The 17,728-nt window shown below is 38.8% G+C and overlaps 1 pseudogene; it reads left to right on the forward strand.

Annotated features, from left to right (window-relative positions):
- The first annotated feature begins 1,245 nt into the window (after positions 1-1,245).
- On the forward strand, positions 1,246-16,470 carry LOC107502559 (annotated as a pseudogene).
- Positions 16,471-17,728: the final 1,258 nt, after the last annotated feature.

A 17,728-nucleotide genomic window follows, 5' to 3' on the forward strand; every position in this document is an offset into this window, starting at 1 on the left:
AACAGTGCAAATCAGGAGAAATTAGAAATACTCCCAAGACTGCTTTGTGTGGAAACCACCAGGTTGAATTCTGCCATATTACAAGTGCCTGGTCAGTGATTAAGTGGAACTAAACATGGGTTTACCTATCAGATGGACTGAAGTTACAATCCCTCTCTGTGGCCCTTATAACCAGACTTAAAGAGCTTTGCAACTGGCACCTTGGAGGGCTCAGCAGGATCAGCGCTGTCCTCTAGAGTCAGAGTAGTTCCTGGCCTCTGCGTCTCTAGGAGCACCTCGCAGTCTAGGCAGAGCTGCTCTTGGCCACCTTCATGGGAGGTGGGAGTGGAGGAGGTGGAGAGCTTGAGGAAGGCATCTTAGGGTGAGAGCTAGAACACACCCTAGAGATGGTCAGTCTAGCTCCCCCTGGGTTCATGATACTCCAAAGGGCAGAGAAAGAATAGGGATAAACAGGGCAGTGCTGGACATCCAGAAGCTCTTGGTTGAGGTTGCAGTAGGCAGGAATGGGTATGTGGTTGATCAGCCTGGTCTAGTCCAGGCCCTGTGCTTGTTAACTGTGGGGTATGTGGCATTTTAACAAGAGATGGGCCTTGTCCACAAGAGCTTACATTCTGTTGGGGCAGGAGACAGAGAATAAATGTGTAACAATTATCATTAAGGACTATGGAAAAGAGAAAATAGGGGAATATGATAGAGGGATTACTTTAGCTGTAGGCGGTACAGAGGTATCTAAGGAGGACTCAGAAAGGTGACATTTTATCTAGTTAATTCAATAATTCAGGAAACACTAAGCACAGTAGTGAAGTGAGCAAAAGTTGCCTCCTCCAAACTTAATTCTAGTGGGAGCAAAGTAGAAAACAATATGTCAGATAAGTAATAACTAAAGAAAAATAAAAGCAGCATAAGGATTGTGATGGAAAATGCTGTACTAGATGTTCAGGGAAGACCTCTCTGGAGTGACATTTGAGCAGAGAGTTGTGCAGCTAGAGAGCAAGCCATGCAGATTAGGAGGAGGAGCGTTCTATTCCAGGCTCAGGGACAGTAAGTCTAGAGGTCAGTATCACTGGAATGTAGTGAACAAGGGAGAGAGTGGAAAGAGGCAGTGGGAGGGAGCCTTTTGAATGATAGATGTGACTGCTGTGTAAATGGATGCCAGCAGCGCAAGCAGTTCCCAGATGAGTACAATCCAGGTGAAAGATGATGGTGGCCTGGCACAGGATGGGATGCTAGGATTGATGAGAAGCAGCTGCATTCAGGATATATTTTGAAGGTACAACCAAAAGGATGTGCTGATGAATTAGATGTATGGGACAGAGACACCTCAAAGGTAAGCAACTAGATGAATGGTTGTCACTTACTGGAATGGAGAGGATGAAGGGAGAAGTGGCTTTAGAGTAGGATGAAATCAAGTTGTTTTTGGACAGGTTAAATGTTAAAGATTTCCCCCTACATTTTATTATGAAAACTTAAAATCAGCAAAGTAGAAAGGATTTATAATGAATACCCATATACCCACCACTTAAATTCCATCAACATTTGCTGTGCTTATATTATCACAGATCATTCATCTTATTTTTGATGCATTTCCAAATTCATTGCAGATATTAGTATACTTCCTGCTTAATACTTTAGTATGCATAACATTAATGAACATTAATATTTGTTTAGTTTTTTTGTTTGGGGTAAAATTTACTTTCAATGAAAAGTACCAATTTTAAATATACATTCTTAACGGATATACTGTGTAAAGTAAACTCCTGTCAAGTTGTAGAATATGACTGTCACGCCCAGAAAGTTTTCTTTCTGTGTTAATCCCCAATTCCACCTTCCTAGTGGCAGCCACTGTTCTGATTTTTTTCCACTCTAGATAGGTTTCACTAGTTTTATACTAGAGAATATATGTATATATATATATATATATATATAGAGAGAGAGAGAGAGAGAGAGAGAGAGAGAGAGAGATCCTATGCATATGTATGGACATATGAAATCATACATATATACTCTTGTGTCAGACTTTCACTTAATACAATGTTTTTGATTTTCATTCCCGCTATTACATGTATCAGTACTTTGTTCCTTTTTATTGTTGAGCAGTATTGATATGGATATAACTTAGTTCATTTTTTAATTTTTAGGTTTTATGAATAAAGGTGCTGTAAACATTCTTCTATGCCCACAAACATGTCTTTTTGTGGACAAACATAATCATTTCTTTTGAATATATACCTGAGAGTGGAATTGCTTGGCCATAGAGTATGTATATGCTTTAATTATATATATATAAAACTTGTCAGACCTTTTTCCAAAGGTCCACCAACAAAAAAACGAGTTGATACATTATGGTATAGTCATATTATGGAATACTGTTAAAATGAAATAGAGCCATGTGTATCAAAATTGATAAATTTCAAAAAACAAAGTTGGGGGGAGCAAATTTCAGATAAAAACATTCAGTATGGTGTCATTTATATAAAGCTTGAAAGCATGTGAAAAAATATTACAGTTTTGGATACTTATGTAATAACAGCATAAAAGCAGGTTTTGCAAAAAATAATCTTTTTTCAGGATAGTGGTATCACAGGGTGGCTGGAGAAATGAATGGGATCAGAAGGGTTCAAAATAGGCATCAACTGTAATGTTTTTCTTTAAAGGGTGTATTTCTTTAAAAGCATCTGACAAACGTACCATGGTTATTTACATTAGTAGAAGATATGAGAACTCCTTACTCTCTTTGCAACTTTTTGGTAAATTTAAGATTATTTCAAAATTAAGTCTGTTTTTAAAAAATGCTTGGTATGTACTATGGCTTACAGCGATGTTTGAAACTGAATCTACAAAAAAAGACCAAAGGATCTCATATCACCGATGAGAAGACCACCTTATGCCAAAAGTTTATCAGCTAAAAGTGAGTGGAGAAATATCGAAAATGACAATTTTTTGCAAAGATTTTGTGTGGACATTTTGTTCCAGATTTATTGAAATATAATGTACAATTAGTTGCTCATATTAACGGTATACAATTTAATGAGTTTTTTAAATATAGTTGGCATAAAATGTTAGTTTCAGTTATATAGAGATCAAAGTGATCACCCCACTGTCTAGTGCCCCTCTTCCACCTTACCTATGTATTGCAACATTGTTGACTATTTTCCTTATGCTACATTTTATATCTCCATGACTATTTTGTAACTATCCATTTAATCCCTTTTCCGTTTTCCACTCTCCCCCGCCAAACCCCTTCCCGTCTAATAGGCCTCAAATTATTTTCTGTATCTATGAGTTTATTTCTGTTTCTGTTGTTGTTGTTTATTTTGTTCTTTAGATTCCACAAGTACATGAAATCATGCGGTATTTGTCTTTCCCTATCTGACTTACTTCATTCGGTGCAATACCCTCTAGGTCCATCCAGGCAGTATCTTTTTCCATCCCCTTCACTTTAGTCTGTGTGTGTTTTTAACTCTGAAGTGAGTTTCTTGTAGGCAGTATATATAAGGGTCTTGCTTTCTTATCCATTCGGCCACTCTATCTTTTGGTTGCGGCACTTAATTCTTTTCCATTTGAAGTACTTGTTGATAGGAATGTAGTTATTACCATTCTTTATTCATGTTTGTGATACCTGTTTTTCTTCTTAAAGAAGTCCCTCCAACATTTCCTGTAATATTGGCTTGGTGCTGATGAATTCCTTTAGCTTATTTTTGTTTGAGAAGCTCTTTATCTGTCCTTTGACTCTAAATGATAGCTTTGCTGGATAAAGAATTCTTGGTTGTAGATTCTGGGTTTTCATCACTTTGAACATTTTGTGCCAAGCCTTTCTGTCCTGCAAAGTTTCTTTTGAGAAACTTTGGGTTTCTCAAAAACCGTATGGGTGTTCCCTTGTAGGTAACTAGGTGCTTTTCTCTTGCTGCTTTTAAGATTCTCTCTTTGTCTTTAACCTTTGGCATTTTAATTATGATGTGTCTTGGTGTGGGCCTCTTTGGGTTCATCTTTTTTGGGACTCTCTGAGCTTCCTGGGGTTGTGTGTCTATTTCCTTCACCAGGTTAAGGAAGTTTTCCATCATTATTTCTTCAAATAGGTTTTCAATTTCTTGTTCTCCCTCTTCTCCTTCAAGTACCCCTATGATGCAGATGTTCTTACATTTAATTGTGTCCCATAGGCTCCTTAAATTATTATTATAGTCTTGGCTTTTGTTTTCTTGCCATTCTCATTGGGTGTCTTTGGCTTCTCTGTTCTCTATATCAGTAGTTCGATCCTCTTTTTCATCCACTCTGTTGATTCCCTCTAATATATTCTTCATCTCAGATAATGTATACTTCATTTCTGTCTGATTCCTTGTATAATTTCCGTGTCCATTTTTATGGGGTTTTTTTCATCTCTTTGTTAAACTTCTCACTGAGTTCATCTACGCTTCCTCTAAGTTCATTGAACATGTTTATAAACAGTGTTTTGGACTGTGCATCTGTTAGATTGCTTGACTCCATTATTCCTGGATCCCTGTTCTGTTCTCTCATATGATTTGTTTCTTTGTCTTCCCATTTTGGCTCTCTTTCTGTGTCTGTTTCTATGTACTAAGCAAAATTCCAAAGTCTCCCAGTTGTATTACTGTAGCTTTGTGTAATAGTTGTTAATTAGCACAGTCCTGAGAAGGGTTCAGCTGCAGGCCAATTTTAGCCCCAGATAGTGTCCCCCTGGGGCTACCTGTTAAGATTCAGCAAGCAATCCATAGATACTGTGCTTATAGTTGTCTCAAGAAGCCACACCAGATACTGAGGTCAGCTGCTACTAGTGTGGGTCTTGGAGCTGCTTAGCAAGGGACACAGGACTCACCAAAGACACACCTGGACATGGCTTGGGTGGGGCTGCCAGTTGGGGGAGGTGGAGTTTCAGGGAATCCTCTAGGCAGGGTGATCTCTGTTATCCAGTCTGCTGACATCTCAGCTATGGCGGCACTGTGTCTGCACACTGGGACGGGGGAGGGCTCAACAGGAGAACAATGGATACTGCTGGCACTTCTGCCAGGGCGAAAGCCTCACCCCTAGCCCTTGCTCCAACAACTCAGTGTTCTCCTATAAGTCTGTGATGCCCCCTGAGAAATCAACCTGGTGCTGGTGCTCAGACTGAGCAGGTCCGTCACCGCGAGATCCTGCTCACAGACATGGCCTTTTTAAGAGGAACTGTCTACACCTGCCAGCTGCAGCTGCCATAGCCTCTGTCCCAATCAGCCGCTGGGGACTGGCAGACTTGCCTCTTCACCTCTTCCTCCTTCCTATTATTGCAGGGTGATTTCTTATTTCTCTCCCTAGTTGTAGGGCTTCTGTTCATCTAGACCTCAAGAGACTCTGTTTGCTGTTTGCTCCACGTTTCCATCACAACTTTGATGTGGTCGCAAGAGGGGATGAACAAAGCCTCTGTTATCTATGTCATTTTGATCAGTCTTCTCCCTAATTTTGTATGCCCATTTTAATTTTTTAAACCAAGTCAGTTTTTTTTATCTATACTTGCAAAGATGTATTACGGAAATATCCATAAGAAGTTCTTCATAAGATCCCCAAAATTGATTTCTCTTGTCTCAAACTCCTAAGAAGTTCCAGAGCAAGTTCCCCAGCCTAGTTTGTGACAGTGAAGCTTATGATTCTGAATCAGGATTTACAACACAGTTTAGTTTTGTTCTACTCTCCACATCATTCTGTGTAGACATATATTTTTATTGTAAAATACACATAAAATTTTACCATCTTAACCATTTTTAAGTGTACAGTTTGGTGGTATTAAAATACATTCATATTGTTGTGCAACCATGATGGTCATCTATCCTCATAACTCTTCATCTTGTAAGACTGAAACACTGTACCTATAATCAGTAACTTCCCTTCTTCCTTTCCCCCATCCCCTGGCAACCAGCATTACAATTTTTGTCTTATGATTTTGGCTGCTCTAAGTATTTCATATAAGTGAAATCATACAGTATTTGCCTTTTTTGTGATTGGCTTATTTCATTTAGCATAATGTCCTCAAGTTTCATCCATGTTGTAGCACATTGCCAAATTTCCTTCTTTTTTAAGACTGAATAATATTCCATTGTGTGTATATATTACATTTTACTTATCCATTCATCAGTCAATGTACATTTAGGTTGCTTCCATGTTTTAGCTATGGCAAATAATACTGCTATAAAAGTAGGTGTACAAATATCTTTTAGAGATCCTGCTTTAAATTGTTTTGAGTACATACCCAGAAGTGAAATTGTTGGGTTATATGGTAATTCTATTTTTAATTTTTTGAGAAAACGCCATACTTTTTCCAGTGACTGTACCATTTTTCATTCCCACCTACAGTACACAAGGGTTCCAATTTCTCCACATAGTTGCCAATGCTTGTTATTTTATTTTGTTTTGTTTTTTGGTAATAGCTATCTTAATGGTTGTGTTAAATATTTTTAAATATAATCATGAAGATAATAGTGACTATGAAGATGAACTTGTAAATGCAGGTGGAAAAAAGTTCCCTAGAGGATATGATGAAATGTGTCATTATCAATTGACTGGCCTTGAACCATGCACATTTATCAATGAATGGTGTTTTTGTAATTAAAGAGAGACTGTTTAGATGAAAACCTAAATTAATAAACCATTTGACAAAGAAGTCCTTAAAAGGGGCTGCTATTAGAGGTTGCCCTGAATCCTGCTCCCACAGTCATCAGGTGCCACCTCTGGCCTGCTGCTGGTGACAGGCAGAGGTTCCTCTCTTCTAGGATGCTCAAGTAACCAGAGGTAACAGATGTTCATGATTTGTGTATGCAAAGGCATATTTAGATGAATTCAAACCTGTATATATCTAAAGATTTATAAAATGTTTTCTTTGTAAATACTATAGTAGTCTTATTTCTATCTATATTTATCTCATTTCATTTAGTGGTTTATTGTTACTTAAATACACTACACATTACTTGTCCTAATGAATGTTGCACTGTAAAAATATTAATATGTTTGATTAGGTAGGCTGCCTTAGACCATGCTAAACCTGTTATATAACATATCCTATATATACATACTACCTTTTAGAGAAATTTGAAAAGTTCTGAATTCCGAAACTCACAAAGTCCCAAAGATTTTGGATTATAGACTGTTGACCTTATTTTGGTCAAAAAGCAATCATTCCATTGTTCCAGGCTAGGATCCTTTTAAAACAATTTCTAATGTCTATAACACTTGGCTATGCAGATTTATAACAAGAGGCAGCTACTCTATCTTTCTCTCATAGGATAAAGATCTCTGTTATATTCTAGCACTAATACAAAAAACAAAAACAAACAAAAAAACCTTTACTTTTTAAGAAGCAAAACTAAAAAACCTTAATCATCTCTGGTAGTAATACTTCTAGGCCATATCACACCCTAAATAGGGGCCTTTATAAGGTTATATGAAACATGAATTAATTTCTCCCTAATAATTCAGCATCATCATTATGAAAATCAGTTAATCATTGTGAAAATAGGGCTGGGCCCCAACCAATTTGGCTTCCTGCATTCTTGAGATTGCATTTTAATCTTCCATTCACTGCAGGCCCAAGATCAGACTGTCCCTCCTGATTACTCTCAGGGGCCTGCCATAGCATCCTTACTGATGTGCCAGGGCTAAAAAAGCTTATTTGGGTTGTCCCAATAAGAAATGACCTGGCAAGAGCTTGAACATTAGACATCTGTTTTGGCTATTCAGAGGCCCTCTTCCTTTCTACTTCTCAACTGATTAACTTATAACTGAGGTACCAGGTAAACAGTCTTGAAGATCAAGTTACCATTTTGCATTAATCAAAGATGACATTACTGAATGTAATTTCTGTATTTTTTGTTTTAATAGACAGAAGGCTATATTCCCAGAAGGGACAGCAATTCATATTTACAGAAGCAATGTATGAGCTCATTACCTCACCCTCTTGCCAATATAAAATATTATCTATCTCGATAATTTTTTGCCTATTTGATGGCTGAAAAAATGGTTTTTCATTGCATTTCTTTGATTACTGGTAAAAGGTTGATTTCTGCTCTTCTGTTGTCAGGTTTTGACTCATAAAGAATGATGTGTGAAGCCAAACAACAGGATCTATCTTCTCTAAGACCTGGTAAGGTCATTCTTAATGGGCAGAGGTGAGATTATGATAGATTCTATACAATGTGAATCCTCCTTGCCTAGCCGGTGGGGTCTATACCAGGGGACATGGGAGAAAGAAAGTAAGGATTTCCAGTTAAGATGGTAAACTCTGTGCTTGTCCCCTCACATGACCGCATCAAAATCACAACTACAGAACAACCATAATTGAAAATCACCTGCAGTCTAGCTAAACAGAAGTCCTACAACTGAAGACATATAGAAGAAGCTACATCAAGACTGGTGGGAGTAACAGAGAGGCTAAATGTATAGCAGTTAAAAACCTGGAGAAATATCTCAGCTGCTGAGGTCCCCTCAGAGGAGGAGCAAGGGGTCCCAGCCCCAAAATGGGCTCTCCAGCCCAGAGTTCCAGTGCCAGGAAGCAAAGTACCCACAACTTCTGCTGGAAAACCAGTGGAGACTGTGGCTGAGTGAGACAGAGGACAGCTGGAGTCCCAGGCATTTCTCTTAAAGGGACCACATGTGGACTTACTGACAGGCTCACTCGCTCCAGCTCTGGGGCAGCAGCTCAAAAGGCATCAGGGACATATGGGGAGGAACTGAATTGCTTGGCTTCTAGGAGAGGGCTGGAGGGGCAGCTTTCTTTCAGGCAGAAATTCTGGTGGAGGCCATTGTTCTTTTGTTGAGCTCTCCCCCATCCAGCTTGTAGACCCAGGGAACCACAGTATCTGAGTCGTTGTCAACGCAGCGAACACTGGTCACCACCCCCACCCTCTGGTGATTCTGAGACCCCACCCCACCCAACTGGTAGGGCCACCCAAGCCACTTTTAGTGGCATTCCCAAACAGATGACTTGTCTTGGCTCATGCTACAGGCTTTCCTAAAATCTTTCAAAGGTTCACAAAATCCAAGCATCTGGTCTCAAGATGCCCTGTACCTTTTGCTGAGCAGCTCCAAGTTGGGCAATAGTGGCAGCTGGCCTCAGTTTGTAGCTTGGCTTTTCCCAGGCATCTTCAAGCCCGGTGAAGGTGGTAGCCATCCTCAGATTGATTGGTGGTTCATGCCAGGTGGCCCCAAGCAGAGCACAGGTTGTGGCTGAACTTGGCCTATAGCAGGGCCCCTCCCAAGAGGTCCTGGGGCTAGCACTGCCAGTGGCTAGCTTCAGACCAAGCCAGAGCACCAGCAGGGGCCACATCTGAGGACGGCACACCCAAAGGGCAGACTAGGGAGGCACTAGAGCCCTGCTTAAGCAAATCCTGCTCCATAGGGTCAGCCCCTACACAACAGCTCCTCCACTGTAGTCTCCAGCCAGTCCTCACAACCAATCAGCCCGTGGATCAAACCCTCCCATTGAAGTGAAAACAGCAACAAGGCTCAACTATAACAGGAGGCACACACAACCCATACAAGGGACATACCTGGAGCACCCAGCTCAGGGGACCAGGGAGACTGTGCCACTGGGTCCCACTGGACATCTACTAAATAAGACTGCCCTACTAAGACCAGGAGACACAGCAGCCCTACCTAACATGTAGAAACAAATAGAGCAAGACAGCCAAAATAGGGAAACAAAAAAACATGTCCTAAATGAAAGAACAGAAGAAAGCTCCAAAAATAAACAAAATGGAGACAAGCAATCTACCAGATGCAAAGATATAGAAAACACAAAAATGGAGATAGAAAACATAAAAAAGAACCAGTCAGAAATAAAGAATACAATAACTGAAATAAAAAATACCTTAGGAGGAATTAACAGTAGATTAGATGAGGCAGAGGATCAAACAAGCAAATCAGAAAGTAAGGTAGCAGAAAACACCCTCACAGAGCAGGAAAAAAAATAATTTAAAAAAATGAGGATAATTTAAGGTGTCTCTGAGACAACCACAAGCATACCAACATTTCCATCATAGGAGTACAAGAAGGGATTGGCATGAGATATTCAAAGAGATGAAAAAGCAAGAACCTACAACCAAGATTACTCTACCCAGCAAAGCTGTAATTTAGAACTGAAGGATGGATAAAGAACTTCCCAGACAAGAAAAAGTTAAGGACTTCATCACCACCAAATCAGTATTACGAGAAATGTTAGAAGGACTTCTTTAAGAAGAAGAAAAAAAAAAGGTCAAAAGTATGAATAACATAATGGCAAAAACTACATATCCATCAACAATTACTTTAACTGTGAATGGATTAAATCCAACCAAAAGATAGGGTAGTTTTCAAAGACTTGAAAACATATATCTGAAAAGATATTTGCACACCGATGTTCACAGTGGCTAGGACGTGGAAGCAAATGAAGTGTCCTACAACAGATAATTGGGTAAAGAAGCTGTGGTACGTATATACAACGGAATGTTACTAAGCCATAGAAGAGATGAAATACTGTCATTTGTGACAATATGGATGGACCTTGAGATAATCATGCTAAGTGAAATAAACCAGGCAGAAAAAGTTGAAAACCACATGATATCACTTAAATGTGGGATATAAACCTAAAAGCAACAAGCAAACAGGACAAATAAAGAGATTTGTGGACATGAACAATAGACTAGAAGGTAGGGTGGCAAGGGGGAGGAGGGAGGGAAATGGGGTAAAAAGTGTCAAATATTTGGTGACAGAAAGAAATCTAATTATGGGTGGTGAACACATAATGCAATATATATATATATATATATATCTTACTGTTGAATTGAACACATGAAACTTACTGGATTTCATTAACCAATGTTGCCATAATAAAAAAAATAAAAATAAAATAAAAAGATAGGGTAGGTAAATGAACTGGAAAACAGGACCCTTACATATGTTGCCTACAAGAGACACATTTCATTTCAAAAGATATACACAGGATGAAAGTAAAAGGATGGGAAAAAATATTTCATGAAAATGAAACAAACAAACAAAAATCTGGGGCAGTCACATTTATACTAGACAAAACAAACTTTAAAACAAAGGCTATAACAAGAGACAAGGAAGGACCCAGTAATCCCACTTCTAGGTATTTATACAAAGAAACCCAAAACTACTTTGAAAGGACATGTGAATCCATGTGTTCATTGCAGCATTATTTATAATAATCAAGATACGGAGGCAAACCAAGTGTCCATCAGTAAATGAATGGATAAAAAATGTGGTACCTATATGATAGAATATTACTCAGCCATAAAAAAAGATTGAAATCTTGCCATTTGTAACAACATGGATGGACTTAGAGGGTACTGTGCTGAGTGGAATATGTCAAAAAAAAAGAAAGACAAATACCATATAATTTCACTTACATATGGAATCTAAAGAAAAAAAATAAAACAGAAGCAAACTCATAGGTAACAGAGAACATTTTGGTGGTTGCCAGAAGGGAGAGGGGTTGGGAAGTGAGTGATAAAGGGGAAGTGACAAAATAGTCATGCAGATGTAAAGTACAGCATAGGAAATATAGCCAATAACTATGTAATAACTATGTATGGTATCAGATGGATACTAGACTTATCAGGATGATCACATTGTAAGTTATATAAATGTCTAATCACTATGTTGTACACCTGAAACAAATATGATATTGTATGCCAAGTGTAACTGAAAAATAAAAACATTATTTAAAAAAAGAAAGTAAAACAAAACTGGGCTCTGAGTTGTGAACACTTCAAAAACTTTAAATAAATGGAGAGTGAAGTGTAATTTTTATTACCTTTCAAACCCGGAGACCTTTATCAAAACCATATTGCACAGAAGCAGGAATAGGAAGCCTTGGCTCAATGCCTCTTCTACTATGCTCATCCCTCATCTGCAAGGTAAAAAAGAAAGAAGGAAAAAGGAAGGACAGAAAGAGGGAGAAAGATGAAGCCTTCCTTATCAAGGGCCATGCTTCTGTGAGAAAGGGGCCCAGATTTCAGAGGCCACTGGTGCAGGAAAGCAGAGGGTAGCTCGATTTCCTGTAGGCTCAATCCACTTTCCAAACTTGGTGAAATCTGAGGCAGGAAGTAGAGGAGTCAGTGTAATTACTTCTTAAGCTAAAGGTGTGCCTTTGGATACATCATAGAAACTCTCTAAAACTTATTGACCTATTTTTTAAAATGAGGGAGGGTTCTGAAATTTGTGATGTGTAAGCACTTTCAACTTGAAGATTCTATAATTCCAATGATAAAATGTTCATAGTTTTCTATTTTATTTTACCTTCAATGGATTTCCATGAAAACATAGGAAGATCATAAAATTTTGAATCAAGTCTTAAGTTCAAGTCCCAAGCTATGTAATCTTAGACAAGCCCCTTGATGCCTCTGAGCCTTTTCCACACCCATAAAACTGACAAAATAAATCTCATAGGGTAGTTGTAAGGTTCAAGTGAGGGGATATTTGTGAGAGCACTTTTATAAAATCTAAAGATGTTAAAACAAATGTAGCGTAGCATTCTTAATAAATTTGGCTAAATATTTCCATTTATTTGCTCAATTTAAACTTCACTAATTAAATACTTAAATCATTCATTCCATAAATGTTGACAGTGTCTCCTATTTTAGGCACCAGAGATACCTTAGTGAATAAGACACTGGAGATCACTGATATTACGGAACCTGGACCTGAAAATGTTCTTTTGACATCCGCATCAGATAAACAGATTTAGACATAATAAATATTTTAGTGAGGCAGGAATAGGAAGCTGTATCCAGTATTGCAGAGATATGAATTCAATAAATACATATAGAGCTTCTCCTGTGGCCCCATATATAAGGACCAGGCAGGTTTTAGGTGTTGGGAGACTGAGCACTGAGCTAGATAAACCAAATTCTTGGCCCTCCAGAGCTTACACTCTATCAGAAAGGTTGAATCAGTCAGACTATTACTAATTATCATAGAAGACACAGCCAAAGAAAAGTGTGAATCCAATGTGAGAGATATGAAACGGTTCTGGACCTAGAGCTTCTGAGCTCTTAGCAATACTCAGTTTCCCCTTATCAGCGCTGAAGTCATTATAAATTCGGATGTGCTCTCATGCCTCATTTCTTGTTCCAGTTATTCAGCTTGGACAAATTAACAGCCTTTACCAAGTAGTCAGACATTTGGAGATAGGGAATGACACAGCTATTTCTCAGCTGTAGTTAGTTGTTACGGCTTAATCAGATTTTCAAACATCATTCATACATTCTGCAACAGTATGATTCAGCTTTACCCTTTTTTCAGGTTCCTTTGAATCAACCCTGTGACTCAGTTAATATAAGGACTCCCATGGCCATAATGAACTACCAGCCACCAACTCACCTCTCAAGTATTGGTCATTATGCATCCAGCTGTATGTTCGACTACCGATTCTTTTTATGAGGCGCTGTGCTAGGTCCTTGCTTCCTGGAATTTACAATCACATTTGAAAACTTAAAAGAGAAATGCAAATAACTCTAAGATAAGACAGTACGAGTAGATGCCACTTGATTAAGTGAGATACAGGTGTGCCAAGGAGGGCCAATAAGTAGGTCACTCTGATGACAGCTTGCTTGTGCCAGGCACAGTCCTGGATATTATACATAGCTTCTCACTTGATGTGGAAGGCTTCATGAAGGACTTGTAGTCTAAGACCTTGAGTGGTGGGAACAATTAGGAAAGACAGAAATGTAGTTTCAACTGAATATATTTATTGACTACTTAACACTGGCCAGGCACAATGCTAGGTACTGGGAACCCAAGGGTCCTACAGTAAAGGGCTTTCAGTGGGGGATACAGACAAATAAGTGGGCAACTAAATTACCATGAAGTGTTATGTGTGTTACAAGAATCTGTTGCACATAACAAAATTGACTCAGTTTCTTAAGCTAAACTGTGACTAGGAACCTCAGGATGAATCCAGAACTTAAACAAGAAAACTCTACTATCTGTGTCACTGCGTCCTTTAATTTTACAAATGGTGTGTCCCTCCAGATGAAAATTCTTTAGCACAGTGACCCCAGAGGCAAGATGCCGGCTTCTCCAGAAGGAAGACTCAGGGAGAAACTCTGGCCCTGCCTGGACCATTCAACTTTCCCTGAAATTGCTCACCATAGAAGAGTCATAGCAACATGTTTCTTCCTGCTCCCCCAAACCCACCCTGGCCTGCTCCTGGTCACCCACTATCAAAAATGGTGAAAGAAACCACTCATTATGATGTTTTGGGGGTCAAACCTAATATCACCTAGAAAAATTGAAAAAGGCTTTCAGGAAATTGGCCTTGAAGTAATGCCCTGATAAGAATACAAATGGAGAGAGATTTAAATAGATTTCTCAAGCTTCTGAAGTGCTCTCTGACGCAAAGAAAAGGGAATTATATAACAAAGGAGGAAAATGGACAATTAAAGAAGGTGGAGCAGGTAGTGGTTCTGGCTCCCCCATGGACATCTTTGATATGTTTTTTTGGAGGAGGAGGAAGGATGCAGAGAAAAAGGAGAGATGAAAATGTTGTATGTCAACTCCCAGTATCCTTAGAAGATTTATAAAATGGTGCAACAAGAAAATTAGCTCTGCAAAATAATGTGATTTGTGAACAATGTGAAGGTCCAGGTGGTAAGAAAGGAGCAGTAGAATGCTGTCCCAATTGCCGATGTATGGAATGCAAATAAGAATTCATCCGATAGAACCTAGGGCAGCTCAGCAAATTCAGTGTATGAAGTGCCAGACCATGGGGAATGGATCAATCCTAAAGATAGATGTAATAGCTGCAATAGAAGGAAAATAATTCAGGAGAAGGTTCTAGATGTTCATATTGACAAAGGCATGACAGGTGGCCAGAAGATAACATTCCATTGTGAAGGAAACCAAGGACCAGGACTGGATATTATCATTGTTTTATCAGAAAGACCATGCTGCTTTTACTTGACGAAATCTTTTCATGTGTATGGACATACAGCTGATCGAAGCACTGTATGGCTTCCAAAAGCCAATATCTATTCTTGACAACTGAACCATAGTCATCACCTCTCATCCAGGTCAGATGGTCAAGCGTGGAGATATCAAGTGTGTGCGAAACAAAGGCATGCCAATTTATGGTAGACCATATGAAAAGAGTTGCCTAATCATCAAATTTAAGGTAAACTTTCTTAAGAATGGCTTTCTCTTTCTTGATAAACTCTCTTTGCTTGAACAACTCCTACCTGAAAGGAAGTAGAAGAGACTGATAACATGGACCTGGTAGGATTGGTAGACTTTGAACCAAGTCAAGACGGCACTATTACAATGGTGAAACACATGAGGGAGATGAACACATGCTAGGGGTGATGTTCGGTGTCAGACCTCTTAAAGGAGCCAGTGAATTTCACTCCCTGCTGCCATTTATATGTAGTAGTGAATGAGTGAAGGACTATAATCTTAGTATGCTCACCACTTGCTATTGTTTTTGTTTTAATACTCAACTATAGTAGTGTTTTAAAAGTTAAATGAAGAATAAACTTAAATAAAAAAGCGTTGACTTTGCTCTGTAGGTATGATGACATCAGTATGCAAGATAAGTAATACCCGTAAGTACTATTTTAGGGAGGCGGGAAAAAATGATGTAGCTTACAGAGGCTTTGTTCATCCCTCTTGTGACCACGTTAAAGTTGTGAGAGAAACAGAGCAAACACCATGCAAAGTCACTTGGGATCTAGATGAACAGAAGCATTACAACTAGGAAGAGAAATAATTAATCAACCTGCAATGGTAGAAGGTAGAAGGGGGTGAAGATGGAGACTATAAAGTCCCCATCGGCTGAGTGGGGCAGAGACTGTAGCCACAGCAGCCAGCCGCTGCACACGCCTCTTAAAAAGCCTCTTAAAGTGGCTGTGTCTGCGATGGGATTTTCGTGGTGACAGACCTCTTTACTCGGAACACCAGCACTGAGTTAGCTGCATAGAGGACACCAGGACTTACAGGGGACATTGAGTTGTCGGAGGGAGAGCCAGAGGTGAGGCTCTCTCCCTGGCCTAAGTGCTAGCAGTATCCCTTGAGCCCTCCCCTGCTCCCATTGTTTGGACTCAGGGCCACCACAGCTGAGATGTCATTGAACTGGATAACAGCGGTTGCTAGGCCCAGAGCATTCCCTGAAACTCTGCATCCCCTAACTCATGGCCCCACCCAAGCCACATCCGAATTTGTCCTTGGAGAATCAGGTGCTCCTGATTGAGCAGCGCCAAGACTCACATCGGAGGTGGCTAGCCTCAATTTCTGGTATGGCCTCTTGAGGCAACTGTGTGTGGACTGCTTGCTGAATCTTAACAGGTGGCCCTGGAGGGGCACAGGCTGGGGCTAAACTTGGCCTCCAACTGAACCCCTCTCAGGTCTGGACATCTATTACACAAAGCCAAGCTAATAAGACGGGGAGACTTAGGAGCTTTGCTTAGTACATAGAAACGGACACAGAAAGAGAGCCAAAATGGGAAAATTATATGAGAGAACAGAACAGGGATCCAGGAATAATGGAGTCAAGCAATCTAACAGATGCACAGTCCAAAACACTGTTTATAAACATGTTCAATGAACTTAGAGGAAGCGTAGATGAACTCAGTGAGAAGTTTAACAAAGAGATGAAAAAAACCCCATAAAAATGGACACGGAAATTATACAAGGAACCATCGTGAGCAAAAATTACATTATGGATTACATGAAATGAAATAATATCTCAAAAAGTTTTCTTATAATTTTAATTTTGTTTATAGTTTATTCTTGTTATAGTTTGAGTGTCAAGTTTTTCTAAATATTATCATTTTAGTTTTACCATATATACTCTGCATGTAGATAGATTGCGATTTATGATTTAGTAATTCTGCTATTTGGATGACATCTCAATTCAACTGTGAAAGTTCAAACAGCTGATATTGGAGGGCTCCTTAGAGGACCTTATGACCTTATGCAGAAAAGCTCCCTAAAACATGCCAGAGTTTTGGTCAGTCAATTTGAAACCTTTAATAAAGGAGAAAGTCATTTCCTCATAAGCAATGTGTTCTAGTTGGAGAGTTCTTATTTATATTGAACCAAAATTCTGCTATCCATTCATCTAGCTTTTTCTTTTAAAGTTAAACTCAGGAAGAAAAATTCTGCAATCAAACCAAAACTCTTAAGATATTTAGAAATAGTCATCGTTTCCTGGAGCCTTCAATATTATCAGATGAAAATTTCCCATTTCCGACAACTACTCTTCCATCAATATGGTTTCAGACCCCTATGTATCATATTTTCTATTTCCTATCATACTATAATTTTATTTCATAATGTCTCTATTAAAATGTAATTTTCAGAAGTATGTACAATTTTCAAGATGTGATTGGACCTATGCCAAACTCCTACCTTTTTTTAAAAATAAATATTATTTTCCTTAACTCCACTTCGTACTGCGATAACATTTTTTCCAACTATATTATACTGCTGGCTCATGCTTATAAAAGGCACAGTACTTTTATTCACTTATCCATTTTATAAATATTTAAAAGTACCTATTACTCTTACTTCCACGTGCTTATAAAAGGCACAGTACTTTTATTCACTTATCCATTTTATAAATATTTAAAAGTACCTATTACTCCTACTTCCACTTCTGGTTAAAAACTCTGTTAGGTGCTGGGAAGATACAGACAAATGAAATAAGGATTTCAATATAGTTGGTGAAACATGAATTCATATGAAGTTTAATAAA

The sequence above is a fragment of the Rousettus aegyptiacus genome, unplaced genomic scaffold (assembly GCF_014176215.1).
Source record: "Rousettus aegyptiacus isolate mRouAeg1 unplaced genomic scaffold, mRouAeg1.p scaffold_m13_p_15, whole genome shotgun sequence".
In the NCBI taxonomy this organism is placed as follows: Eukaryota; Metazoa; Chordata; class Mammalia; order Chiroptera; family Pteropodidae; genus Rousettus; species Rousettus aegyptiacus.